This window comes from Schistocerca piceifrons, chromosome 7 (genome assembly GCF_021461385.2).
Source record: "Schistocerca piceifrons isolate TAMUIC-IGC-003096 chromosome 7, iqSchPice1.1, whole genome shotgun sequence".
Lineage (NCBI taxonomy): Eukaryota > Metazoa > Arthropoda > Insecta > Orthoptera > Acrididae > Schistocerca > Schistocerca piceifrons.
Genome location: NC_060144.1, coordinates 394547240 through 394562379, shown reverse-complemented (window position 1 = coordinate 394562379; position 15140 = coordinate 394547240). Strand labels below are relative to the sequence as shown.

General features: G+C 41.5%; 1 protein-coding gene across 1 annotated transcript in view; it reads right to left on the bottom strand.

Moving 5' to 3' along the window:
- LOC124805169 (neuropeptides capa receptor-like) overlaps positions 1-15140 on the bottom strand; it is a gene marked incomplete at its 3' end in the record, with an annotated part of 1111251 nt that overhangs the window by 584641 nt on the left and 511470 nt on the right. The gene's annotated exons all lie outside the window — the stretch shown is intronic.

The window sequence follows — 15140 nt, the reverse complement described above, 5'->3', positions numbered from 1 at the left end:
ACAGTTCAAAAATTGGCGGCGCCTTACAACAGGTGTTAAACTGCTGGGAAAAAAATTCACAATAGCATTCCTCTTACACAAAAATGTCCTGGTCTGACCTTAAGTAGTTTGCTCATGTGTAGGATTTTATAGCAATTTCGTCCTAACACTACATCTGTAGTACACATCCCTCACACGAATTAAGGCGATACATGTGGCTTCGGTCCACTCTCCTATAGAACACTCTAGAGAATGTAATTTTGTCGTATGATGACATGGTTGGAGACCGTGGCTGTTATTTGAAGACAAATGTTGATGGTGTTGAGACAGCAACAAGCCACAAATTTATTTTCAGTTCCTTTGTTCAAAGGGCACCGTTACCGGTTTCGAATCATTATGATTCATCTTCAGACGGTTCAAGCTTTAATTATAAAGTCTTTTTACTGATTAATTGTCCTAAACATAAATAATACATAATTACAAGCACGCCACACAGATGGTTGCGCTTTAGATATTCATTGGATGTGACAATAGAAACTGAAAATAAATTTGTGGCTGGTTGCTGTCTCAACACCATCAACTCTACAGAATGGCTTAAGTCTGATTCTTCTCCCTAATACTTAAGGAATAACACTGTTTGTTAGAACCAGCCGTAATTCGGTAATATTGTCACGTAGGTAAAGGATAAGTAGATGAATGGCGAACACAAACTTCACTTATCGAACGTTTATTCAGCACTTGCACATACAAGAGCACCGAGCGAACTGCCTCTGGCCAGAACAAATACGGTATATATACAGCCACAGAACATTCCAGTACAATTATTCTTGCCATTTGTGGATACTTCTAGAATGTACTCAAACCGAATATAGAAATTAAAATTTTTCAGTTAAGGTAATTTCTGAACTCACGATCCTCCATGCAACAACCTAGTATCATAACCACTACACTACTGCGACTGCGCTATTCGGCTTCTTCGGCGACATTGCCCCCTCCTTAAGAGGACAGCGTCTCGGTGTTACGTCCTCCTAGTCCGGGAACGAGTAATCGGTCCGTCATACTTCGACTCCCGATGACGGATGTTCGCCCTGGAGGTGATCTTCTTAGAACTTCCCTTGCCGCTACGTTCTTCGTTACCTTTCCGCTTGACTGTAGCTGGAGCTTCGAATTTACCCTTGGTTGCAGGCTCCTTAAAGGCCTCCATTCGAAGGACGTGGACCGTACCTCTGATCCTTGATCGTCTTGTGTCGGGGTCGAAATCCTCAACTTCGTAAGTCACATCAGACACCTGTCTTACAACCTTATGACGCCCAAAGTAGCGCCTGAGGAGTTTCTCAGAAAGACCAACCTTCCGAAGAAGAGATCACCAGTCTGGTACACAGCATGGCGGTGGATTGCGTCGTGCCTTCGCCGATCGTTTTCTAGAGCCTGCAGCGTGCGGAGTCGAGGTAACTGCCGAGCTCCCTCAGCTCTGGTTAATACCTGGCCGATGTAGTCGTCGTCCACGTCATCAGGATGTGACGGAAACACAATGTCCATCGTCGTCGTCACCTAACGCCCATGCACCAGGAAAAATGGCATAAATCCTGTGGTGTCTTGTTTGGTGGTGTTGTAGGCAAACGTCACGAAAGGTAGCACCTCATCCCAGTTACTCTCAAAATTGAAGAATATTGATGGCATGTTGGTCAAGGTCTTATTAAGGCCTTCAGTAGGCCCGTTAGTTTGTGGATGGTAGGCAGTCTTTATGTGATGATTAATGTTGCACCGACGGTTTATCTCTGTCACAAGATTCGACTGAAAATCTTTCCCTCGGTCCATAATTAACGACCTTGGGGCACCGTGTTTTAATAAAATGTCTTCTACGATAAATTTGGCTACCTCGAATGCTTCAGCTGTTCTCACGGATATTGTAATGGGATAGCGCGTCAGATAATCAGTGCAAACAATAGTCCATCTATTGCCACTGGCAGACGTTGGAAATCGTCCGAGGAGATCAATCTCAACACACTGGAAAGGCGTTTCGGGTGGTGGAATTGGTATGAGTCGACCAGGTGGTTTCTGAGGAACGGCTTTTCTCCTCCGGCACTCTCGATAGTGCGACACATAGTGACGGACACTCCTAAATAAACCTGTCCAGAAAAATCTCTTGAGGATCCTATCGTATGTCTTAATAAATCTTAAATGTCCAGCCTCAGGTGTCACATGGAATTTCTGTAGAACGTCTAAGCGCATGAGTTTAGGAATCACTGGAAGCCATCTCTTTCCTAACGAATCAAAGTTTTTCTTTCAAAGTAATCCATTAACTACCTTAAATTTTCCTTTCACATCCTCTGACCGATTTAAGGCAAGCATAATTTGAGATATCTTGGCGTCCTTCTCCTGCTCAGCAGACAGATCCTGGACTGCAGGGAGACAGTCACTATCTTCATCAAAGTTTTGATGGTCTAGCACATAGTTTCTTGAGAGACAGTCGGCATCTTGGTGTTTTCTTCCTCTTTTGTACTCTTTAGTAATGTCATGCTCTTGAAGACATAGTGCCCACCTGGCGAATCGTCCTATTGGACCCTTTAAGACCCGTCAACCAACAAAGTGAATGATTGTCTGTAGAGATACTGTCGAAATCTGCACATGGCCCAGATCACAGCAAGACATACTCTTTCTGTAGTTGAGTAGTTTCTCTCAGTTTTTGTAAGTGTCCTCGAAGCATAGGCTATAACCTTCTCTTTTCCATCCGAAATCAGCACCAGAACAGCACCGATCCCATACCGAATCGCATCTGTGTGTAGTTCTGTAGGTGCTCGCTGATCATACAGACCAAGTACAGGGTCAGTTGTAAGAGCTTTTCGCAGCACACCGAAAGAATCTTATTGAGCACCACCCCAGATAAATTTAGCATTGGCTTTTAATAACTCTTGGAGTGGTCTGGCTTTGATACAAAATAAAAAGGTTCAAATGTGTGTGAAATATTATGGGACTTAACTGCCAAGGTCATCACTCCCTAAGCTTACACACTACTTAACCTAAATTATCCTAAGGACAAACACATACACCCATGCCCTAGGGAGGACTCGAACTTCCGTCAGGATCAGCCGCACAGGCCATGACTGCAGCGTCTTTGATACAAAAATCTTTGATAAAACGACGGAAATAAGAACACAATCCGAGGAAGCTTCTTACATCTCTAATACTTTCAGGAATAGGAAATTCCGTTATAGCTCTCACCTTTTCTGGGTCTGGCCCCACACCTTCGTTTGACACAAGGTGTCCTAGTATTTTGATATCTTTTGCTCCAATGAGACATTTTCTTGGATTAAGTTTCAGTCCGCCTTGTTGGAGACACTTAAGAACGGCCCTCAGTCTCTTTATGTGTTCATCAAATGTCTCTGAGAACACTATTGTGTTATCTAAATAACAAAGACACATCGTCCACTTCAGGTGCCTTAGAAGATTATCGATCATTAGTTCAAAAGTTGCTGGTGCATTACATAAAGCATATGGCATTACCTTAAACTCATACAGGCCCTCAGGTGTGATGAATGCAGTTTGTTCATGATCCGCCTCATCTACTTCGATTTGCCAGTATCCCGAGTACATGCCCATGGTTGAGAAAAACTTAGCCCCCTTCAGACCATCTAGTGTATTGCCAATTCGTGGAATAGGGTAAACGTCCTGTAATCAACATAAAAGCGCCAACTGCCTTCCTACTTCCTGACGATAACCACTGGCGATGACCATGGGCTCTACGAAGGTTGAACGATGTCATTCTTCATCATTTTCTCTACTTCGTCGCGAATTACTCGACGTTCCATTGCTGACACACGGTATGCTCTCTGGTTTATTGGTCGATGGTCTCCAGTGCTAATCCAGTACTTCACCGTCGGTTTGTCTAATTTGCTCTTCACCTGTGGATTGAAGCATTCAGAGAACTCTAGAGGAATGGCAAGTAGCTTCTTTTGTTGTTCCTTAGTGAGATCTGGTGATAGTCAAGCTAGAGGATCCTGTCTCGTAGTGGTAGCGCTAATTTCGCCCACAGACACGGCATGAGAGATTCTATGACACTCAGCTGTTCAGCGTTTGCTGCGCACGTGCTTCTTGGAAGGATCTGCAGTTCTCGGCGACAGTTAACTATCCACAATTCACAAAAAAACGAACGAGACGACAGAGGCTGGGATGACCAAGTTATTCTTCAGTGGTATGCTTCTCTTACATTCCACTACAAGATCCATGGGTTGATGCATGGCATGTCACATGACAGCTACCTTTTTAGCGCTGACTGCAGGATTGATCATTTCATCCAGCACACACAGTCTCCACACACTCGGATGCGCATCTTCCTGTCAACAGTATCTCATCTCGTCTAGCATAATCTTCAAGCAACCACAATCTATAATTGCTTGAGAAGCTTTCAAACAGTCCCATCCGAGAATGACGTCATGACTACACTCTTGTAAGACGATGAATTCTAAGGGCTGTGTATGGCCACTTATACCCGCACGAATGACACGTATTCCTGTAGGTTTTACATATTTCCCATTAGCCAACTTCAGCAGAGATGTTTTGTGGTCAACGAATACGGTTTTCTGCAACTGATGACGGTATATCTCCGAAACGACTGAATATGATGCTTGAGAGTCCACAAGAGATTGGGCTGTTCTTCCATCCATGAGGATATCGACGTAGTTTCCCATCATTTTTGTAGTGATCGACGGCGGAGGATTTTTCTCTGCATCGGCCTCACCTCCAAGGAAGGTCGCACCCATTAGTTTTCCAGGTTGCGGCGGCTTGGTGATCGGCTGGAGCTTCTAAACGGCAATGGAGACCTTGATCGGCGTGTTGGGGAGCGTCCTCCCCGCGGGTAGCTTTCCGCGATGATGATCTACGTCGTCCTGCACTCACATCTTCTTGCTCATTTTCGTCGTCCCGGAGTTGGCGTCTGCTAAGATAGGTCAGCTGTCTTCTGGCGCGGGCGTCATCAGATATCCGCCGCCTTTCTCGCCAATAGCACACCACATGTCCCGGTCGTCCACAGTGGAAACAGACTGGTTGGTTATCGTGGGTCTTCCAGACATCAGTCTTCCTTGGTGCTCAAACAGGTTCCTCATGCGGCCTTGTAGGAACGTAACTTCGCCTGGGTCTCGACTCTTTTACCGTTTAAAGGGAAATGAAGGTGGAGAGATTCGGTTCAATGTCTGTTCCACTTCCTCCCTTATGACCGCTTGAAGTGTCTCGGTTTTTTGCTCCCTGTGCAATCTTAGTGCCTTCTAAACTTCCTCTCTCACTATCTGATGAAGAACACTTCTGAAATCAGTTTCTTCCTCCATCACAGACATCGATTCAACGTTGGGAAGCCATTCAAACTTCTTGCGTGTAATTCTTTTTTGATGCATTGGCTCTATATACTGGCATTTTATGAAGTCGTCTGCTGTCGAAACCACCCACGGGATTAGGGCTTCATACAAGTCCTCAGCAACATGAGATGTGCAACCTTACCTTCCTCTTTCATTCGAGGATCCACTATTTTATACAGCTCCAAGACGTCTTGAATGTAGGATACTGTCGTTTCTCCTGGACAATGTGCCCTGCACTTTAATTTATCTTCAGGCTTGCACTTCTGTCGTTGTGTGTCGCCGATATATTTGCGCAGTTCCGCATGGAATACTTCCCAGCTCGTGAACTTCTCCTCATTGTTCTCATACCATTGCTTGGCAGTGCCCTCCAAAATACATTAGCCAAACATACAGTGTCACCCCATTTTTAAATTTGGCTATACGCTCATATACCTTGAGCCACTTGTTTCGATCTTGGTCTTCGTCACCAGAGAACCTGGAAGGGTGTCTCATGTGGTGGCACGCAGTTGCTGTCATCGTGACGTCCTCTTCTTCTTCTGTATCCGAAAGATTTCGATCTGTTGAAATTGGATCGAACTCGGGTTTCTCACCACGTAAACGGCGGCTCTCTCGTGGCCTGATGGGAGCCACTGTGTCGCCAATAATGTGCGGTATCACAAGTTTCAATACCCAGCCTCTCCACCAGAACAATGTCACGTAGAGGAAGGTGTAAGTCGAAGAATGACGAACACTAAATTCACTTAACGAAGGTTTATTCTGCACTTGCACATACAAGAGCGTGGAAAGAACTGCCTCTGACCCGAACACATACTGTATATATACAGCTACCGAATATTCCACTAAAATGATTCTTGCCATTGGTGGATACTTCTAGAATGTTCTCGAACCGAATATAGAAATTAAAATCTTTCAGTTCAAGTGAGTTTTGAACACACAATCCGCCATGCAACAATCTAGTATCACAATGACTACACTACGGCGACAGCGCTACTCGGTTTCTTCTGCGATAATATATATATCTTGAATGATATGCGTGAGAATATAGTTATAGACTGGGATGCCTATGTTTTGCCTGCTTTAATAGGGCGCCTCTGAGTAATGCTTCTTTTGCCTTTGTTGGAATATGTATCACGGGAAGGGGGAGGATTAAAAGTGAATACAGCCAGAGCATAATTTTTATGCTTTTCTCGGTCTTGAGTGACCAATTACTCCCAACCCACCACAGTTCCACCCACTTTGTGCTAATTCTTCTCTAATTTTATGTATTTTCACTAAAATTAAATTATTTTCGAAGTTTTCTTCGTGATTTAACATATTTCGTCGTGTGTCCATCAATTTTACGCATTTCCCATTAATTTTTCTTAATTGTACCAGATTTACCTCTATTTTTATCAATTTTACGTCATTTTTTCATATTTTGGATATTTTTCTGTATGTATATGGTCAGATTGCAGTCAGCAGGCATGCCCATCAGTTATATAGCATGCCCATCAGTATATATATTTTTTTGGGCATGCCTGCAGACTGCAATATGATCATATACATACAGAAAAATATCAAAAATAGGAAAAAATTACGTAAAATTGACAAAAATAGAGGAAAATCTGGTATAATTAAGACAAATAAATGGGAAATGTGTAAAATTGACTTCGACTCTACCATGTAGGGATCTGCACAGGTTGTTGACAAGTGCACAGAGTTGATTTCTTCTGTTACTCTGACATTTCTATTTTTTTTCTTTCCCATAAGTACATGCACTTATTGCTTACCACGTGAGCTTCTCTACGTTTGTTTACACCTTCCACGGGCGATACATCACCACAAGCATGTGAGGTCATCTAGAAACTGTAGATTTCGGGTATTATTTTATTCTAGTATAAAATAATTCGTCATTTGTCAGTTTTTCGTCTGCACTTAGCATCCTGGATTGTGAGAAGTTCCCTTCCCATACCTACACAGCGCACTCTCGCGGAAAGGTGATTTACTGACGAACAGTTAGGAAGTTACTCGTTCTAACCCGGGAAACCTCCCACTGCTGACAGCTATACACATACGTATATAAATAGAGACTATGCATGTCTGTTACCAGCCGCACAGTCTCCGTTTCAACAGCTTGTACGTTACTTTCGACAGTGCTACACCTCCGTAAATAGCGGAAAACTCTTCGCAAAACGATTCTGTAGGGAATATAAGCGCATTCAAATTCATTCTGCTAACAACAGTTACATCTACGATGCATGTTATTTTACCGATATTTCGCAACAATATTGTCTACATTCTCCGCTAAAAACAAATAAACAAGGCATCTAGCTATGCCTATCATGCCTCCTTTTATACTGTTAAAGATCCATGATGACGGCACATAATCATCCCAATACCGCTATTTTGTGTGACTGACGTACATCGGAATGATGGAGACAGTATTTTGCGAATATTATTCTTATGTACGGTAGAGAACAGCACATTAGTCGGACGGTGTAGAACTATTCTCGACTGCAGCTAGTCACACATAACCAAATATTATACAAATTCAATGCATTTGTCCTATATTTCTGTGTGTCATGGATGGCTGCTGCCATAAACACCTCCACGTCCTCTCGCTGGTGAATCCACCCTTAAACCCTATCACACATGTAGTGCATTATGGATCATCTTCTAGATACCATTCCGGATATAAAGCGCAGTGGAGTCACGGGAGAGGGGACTTGGTCGCGTTTATTGGAGCCATCTGCAACACACACATGGACACAGACACACAAAAAATAAAGCAGATCCATTGCATCTGTAGAACGTTTGTCATGAGTGACTGGGTGCATTCGAGTACGGTACTATACTAACCGACTAACGTGCTGTTCAGTATTACATATAAGAATAATACAATGGACTGTCTCCTCCCATCTGGCAGACACCTACCACAAAAAATAGCTGCATTGGAATGATTATGTGCCCTCACCGTGGATTTTTAAGAGTATAAAAGGAGGTGTGATAGGCACAACAATATGCCATGGTTTGCTGTTATTACTAGAGAATCTAGGCCGGTGGTTCTCAAAATGTGGCCGGGGTGCATCGGTGCGCCCTAGAACATTTACAGGTGCGCCCAGTAATATTTAAAAAAAATGCATGGCCAAATATAAAACAACATAAAGCAACTGAATTTTATCCATTTCACGACAGGTACAATACGGAACGAATCCATCAGTTTTGTCAAATGGTTCAGTTTGGTTGAGGATTTAAGGTGGCTTATTCTCCTTTAGTGTCGACAGTATTCGGAACGTTTCATGCCGACTGTCTTCTCTGTTCCACTGCTGCTAATCCTAGCTCTCTAACAGTAGCAGCTGTTTGGGAACTGCGCAAAGGTATTTCAAAATAATGAGTGATGATAAAGCCATTGCTGGCCCATCGAGGTCACCCCTTACACCACCGAGAAGTTTAAGGAGTTCTAGGGAAAGTGTAATTCGCAATAGGGCGAGAAAAATAATTATTCGGACGGCAGATGCTGCGCTCTGGAGAAACACAAGGGTCAGATAGTTGTCACGTTGCTACAGTCATAACAGTGTGCAGCGCTGGTAGTGATTAATTCATTTAATAATGAATGTAAGTGTATTTATAAACGTTACACTTTATCCATGGCAAAGATTGGTGTGGCCAACGCAGTAGCTAATTTGACACGTTGTAAAAAAGCTTGCAGTCCAAGACTGCAACCATGGACTGCAAGTTTCGTACAACATAATGCTTCATTGTCATTCATAATTAATACCTGTATATGCCCCAAATGCCATTTTTTTCAATTTCTTCCCCTAGAACTGCATCAAAATAGCTTTCTCTTACTTTCACAATTTTTGATGGAAATAATGCACTTTTAGAGAACCGTTTTTACTTTTGTGTGTATAACTGTCTTAGTCGTTGGTCATTACCAGGCGCACAGACCTCCGTGGATGACAAGCACTGGTCGTAAAATTTTCCCAACCATCCCCCCTGTCACCACCCTCGGCCCTGTAGACGCAGTGCAAATTATTTTTACGCGCCTCGTTCCGTGCCTTCGACGCTTGTGTCGCTCTTAAAGTTTGTAAATAAACATTGAGTTCAGGCACAGTGTTCTCAAGCGTTAATGGATTTTTGGTCAGATCCGAACGTTTTGAATCAGGAGAAAACGGTGAAATATATATGATGACTGTCGGATTTTTCCGACGGAAAGTCTTTTGGATATTATCTGATCGTGTCCTGCTTTTGTTTCGCAGTTGATCTGCATGTGGACGTATTTCTTTCATGATGGTAGCCATACTGAAATTGAGCTTTGTGCGCTATGCATGTGATCACACCTTGTCCATAGTGTACTGAAGGTTTCGTATCGTCCCCGATGATTGCGAACCTATTCCACCGAACCCCGAGTGGCGCCGCGACAACACGCAAGAAGTGCCCGCTTTAGATACCGCAACCAGTCACTTTTTAGTAATATTCTATTCAAAGTGCATACCTTTTTACCGTAAATAAAAACTAATTGGAAAGAGAAACTGTGAGAGAAAGTTAATTATGAGAGCTGCTTATTGTTTGTCCTCGAGTTGTCCATGACTAAAAGAATTTCATTTCGTGTTCTTTGCTACAGATGAGTAGCACATGTGAACATGATCGTCATTATTCATGAAGCCTTGCTACTTTTGAGGTTCATTTCTAGAGTAGTTTAGTGATCCAGTGGATTCATGACAGCAGCATCCAGCAAGGTTAAAGGAACCTGAAAATTACCATTGGCAGCGCTGTTAACCAATGGAGGCACAAGAATCAACGGCCAGAAAGAAAATATGTTTCCATTCTTGTGCGCTTCACGTTATCTTGGAGCTTTCAGGTGATATGTCAGTGAGGTAGTGTTAGCGTACTTGGGGCAAGTATTTTGTGTAGAGCGTAATTCTTATTTTCAAAGCGCTAGAATTGAACCTTACATGCAAAATACACTCGAATAAAATGGACAGATTTCTGAAAAACAAGCATGCTGTCGACGAATCCGATTCTGGAAGTGAACAAACCATAAGTGCAAGTAAAAGAAGCAAAACAGCGGCCCAGGGGAGGTGGGGGAGGAGGAAGAGGAATGGAATGCTTAGAAAAGCACAATTTCTCATCCGGGAGGAATTTGCGTGGTTGCTAGGTAACTTAATTAATCAATTTTATTAACCTGTATATCACTTTTATACCAGAGCCCCAATACCCTATTACTCTGGTTGTGTCATAGGTGTTTCAAAGCTCTGCCAAATCCTTCTCACAGTTTCATATCTCATATTTATCCACTTCAGCTTCCCTTTCTATAATATTGCCTTCGAGTTCAATTCTCTTGTGTAGCCACATTATGTATTGCTTCCATCTTTCAGCTGCCCCTTCTTTGCTTAACACTGTTTCTCCATCCGAGCTTTTGTTTTACAGACGATTTCTTTTCTGCGAACATCTATTTAATTTTTCCATAGGCGTTATCAATGTTTCCCCTAATTACGTGTGCTTCTGTACCCCAACATTTGTCTTCTAGCGATTGTTGGTTGGTCACTTTGCATTTCCTTTCAATCTCATTTCTTTGGACGTTTGTATTCCCTTTCACTTGCTTCATTTACTGATGTTCCACATATCTCTTGGGTATATCCACGGTATATATTAGGGCTTGTATTTTTACCTCTTTGGTACTCTGCTGCCTTGACTATTTCATTTCTGAAAGCTAAGCTTTCATCATCAACTATATTCCTTTCATATTCTTACTCCTGCATTACCCCTATTTGATTTTTATTTATAGCTTTTTGTAGTCGGCAACCTTGTGCAGTCTCCAATTTTTTCACAAATCTAGGAGGACAGAATCCACCTGTTTAACTGCATCTGTGGTTAGCGTGATGTCTTGTTACACGAATAATTTCTTCTGAATTATGCCGATCATTGAGATAAGTTTCTTTCCTCCTGGAACGTCATTATGTTTGGGCTTAGAATTTTCTCTAGGATCCTACAACAGTCTGACATTTTTAACATTGATTTATTATCATTCTTCTGTTGTACTGTTCCGTAAATTTTTAAATAACATGTGAATGAAAATAAAATATGGGTCTGTTATTGCATACGCTGTTAAACCAATTTAAACTATCTCTGTATTTTCATTTAAGTTATTGGTGCACTGAGTCAGTGCCCATTAGGAACCGATATGGAACTGTTGAAGGCTATTAGGTAAAATTTATTCGTTTGTTATAGCGTAAACTGAAATGCGACCATCGCCTCTGGGCACTGCTGTGTGACGTCAGAGAGAAAGCGAACGAGGCACACCAGTGTTACGGGTGATATTGAGGTCACGTGTGTAGCATGCAGAGTGGATTATTAGGTCAGCGTCAGGCCAAATTAACTAATTACGATGCTCAATGTGCGCAACACATGTGGGCAGATGTATAAAGCTACATCACGATTATGCCCCATAATTGGTCGTTATTAATCAAATTATGCCTGTAATAAATGTAGTAAAAGGAAGATAGCCGCAGATATCGACGCCATCGGTTCGATATCTCTGACGAATTATAAGAATGTTCACAGCTGTTCAAATCAGACATACAGTGAGGCACACGCAGTGAGTTTGACTGAACTTTAAAGTAATAGTAGTTTTATATTAAAATTCCAGCTCATTGATCCCATCATTCACTTAGTAAGCCTTTATTACCTAAATCACTGACCTGCACCTTTCCTGCTACAGACAAACCAACGGAATCCCGTTGATTCGTCAAAGAAAGATAATATTAAAAAGCGTGGTACTGTTATTTTGTTTATTGCTAAAAGAAATTGAAATAATTCAGTAATGTCGCCTAGCAGTGACTTAGCTTTTCTCTTCCATAATAATCACAATCAATGTACCTAATTACGATTTAAAGGAAATAACAATAAAGCAAATTTACTTGAAATAACACTGGCAAGATAAGATCCAAACGAAATCTATAAAAATTTTGAAACATCCTGGCAGATTAAAACTGTGTGCCAGACCGAGACTCGAACTCGGGACCATATCAGCGCACACTCCGCTGCAGAGTGAAAATCTCATTCTATAAAAATTTTGTTTTATGCTGCTATTTGGGGTGTCATTTTGTTTACGCTTTACAGGATTGGCGTTGCAACTGCGCTGAAATTTACTTGTTGATTACTTATTCAAATAATTTCTTAGTTATTTAAGAGATTTTAATGAGCACCAATTGCTAATTTCATAAATTCGTACATGTGAGCAAACGATAGTGTGGGACAACTGAATTCTTGCTACAATAGAAGGTAAGCACCAGTCAAACATTTCAGTGACGGTCTGCAGCTTATAATTCTAAACTATTAATTTTGATTTCCTTAAAAATTTAAAAGAATCGTTGATATTTTCCCATTGTTACTTTGTACCAATTTATCCTGTTGGTTACGTGTGTATGAACACTGTATTGGCACAGGCTTATTTGAACAAATACGTCATTAGTATGGCTCTGATTATCGATTAGGTAAGAAACAGTTGTCACTTAGCTCACGAGGTATGGTATCTTAGACCGCGCGAAAATTTCCGAACTCGCTCGTCAAGGCTAGGTGTGGTGGAATGCTTCTATCCCATTAGCCTCCTTTCATTGCAAGGCTTACGATGTTTTGATGTCGGATGTGTTATCGCCTCTTGTGTTTATTGTTGACACGTATTATTCATAGGTGTTGGAGTCTCCTACACCGCGCTTGGTGAACTACGTACCTGTTTTCTCGAGTAAGATACCCTATACCTCAAAATGCGTTCTTACGAATGTGTCAGTTTTAACTTTTCCGAGTTTGATGAAATTGTTATTCGGTCTATGGAGGAAGGTGTCACTGATACGGATGAAGAAATATGCGAAAAAACGACGATTTCACATTATCCGGCGATCACAGTTCTGCTATCTAACAACACTGAAGTTTTAATGGGGATCTGTCTGTTTCTTCAATAAAGTACTTAAAGTGTCTGTTAAAATCGAATGTGTTCTGAGTGGTGATAAGCAAAATGCAGTTCCCAGCAATGAATGTAAATTTGACAGACTTCTTTTGGATACCTATAGAGTGTAATTTTTCTGCGCAAATTTAAGCCCTGGAATTAAATTCTTTTTGGGAAGTTATTTTCTATAGATATTATATAATTTTTCAAACTGTAAAATTCAGTACCCTGACAGTCCATTTACGTGTAGTATTTAAAAGAACTACACAAAAGTATGTACTTTTTTGTGATAAACAGTAAAATGCTACAGGATTTGCTATTGCAATAAAATAAACTAGGGGCAATTAAATAACACTTAAATCATTGTAAAAATAAATGTTATACAGCATAAATTAAAAATTTAATATGATTTTTGCCTTAAATCCCAGTTTAAAGATAGGGGTCCCAGAGACCCTACCTAGTAGTATACGTTCCAGAAATGTCACCTTGAGAGTTTAGGGTTATTGTCCAATTGAACTGGTGACCGTATAGTTTATAAATTATTCAGTATTTCGTGGAATCTCTTCGTTCGGTTGGTCTTCATGGTGTGTGATTGCATTGTTTCGCGTACACTATTCAGAATTCAGGAAAACGGGGAGCATGGGAAGTTATTCGTAAAACTAACTTACTGTGTCTTTTCAGACATAACTGCCTTAAAAATTTTTGACACAATACAGTGCATGCGATATCAGTCAGTTTTGGCTTAGCCGGTTAGAAAACTGGGAAGTTACAAAAGGAGCATCAGTGATATTAGTTATTAATTAGGTGCATCCAATCTTTAACTTAAAAAAATATAGGAATGAGCTGCCAGTGACATGCAGCTTTACATTGCGCACCAGATTCTTGTTTATTATGAGCTGCTAACCAAGTCACCATCGCTTCGGATTCTATTTAAAGTCTAGCTGATATTTCATCAGGGTCTGGTGCCTTTTCGCTTTGAGCAATCTTGTTTATACAGAACAGGACCAACAGTATAACTATTTCTCGTTTGTTGGACTTCACATCTGCTGCTGAGATTTTGTAACTAGCCACACTGAACGGTGTGTGGTCGTTGCTTCGCAGTGGCACTAGGCGCTAATTGATAACACCTTTTCTGGGTCTTGCCCCACACCTTCGATTGACACAAGGTGTCCTAGTATATTGATATCTTTTGCTCCAATGAGACATTTTCTTGGATTAAGTTTCAGTCCGCCTTGTTGGAGACACTTAAGAACGGCCCTCAGTCTCTTTATGTGTTCATCAAATGTCTCTGAGAACACTATTGTGTTATCTAAATAACAAAGACACATCGTCCACTTCAGGTGCCTTAGAAGATTATCGATCATTAGTTCAAAAGTTGCTGGTGCATTACATAAAGCATATGGCATTACCTTAAACTCATACAGGCCCTCAGGTGTGATGAATGCAGTTTGTTCATGATCCGCCTCATCTACTTCGATTTGCCAGTATCCCGAGTACATGCCCATGGTTGAGAAAAACTTAGCCCCCTTCAGACCATCTAGTGTATTGCCAATTCGTGGAATAGGGTAAACGTCCTGTAATCAACATAAAAGCGCCAACTGCCTTCCTACTTCCTGACGATAACCACTGGCGATGACCATGGGCTCTACGAAGGTTGAACGATGTCATTCTTCATCATTTTCTCTACCTCGTCGCGAATTACTCGACGTTCCATTGCTGACACACGGTATGCTCTCTGGTTTATTGGTCGATGGTCTCCAGTGCTAATCCAGTACTTCACCGTCGGTTTGTCTAATTTGCTCTTCACCTGTGGATTGAAGCATTCAGAGAACTCTAGAGGAATGGCAAGTAGCTTCTTTTGTTGTTCCTTAGTGAGATCTGGTGATAGT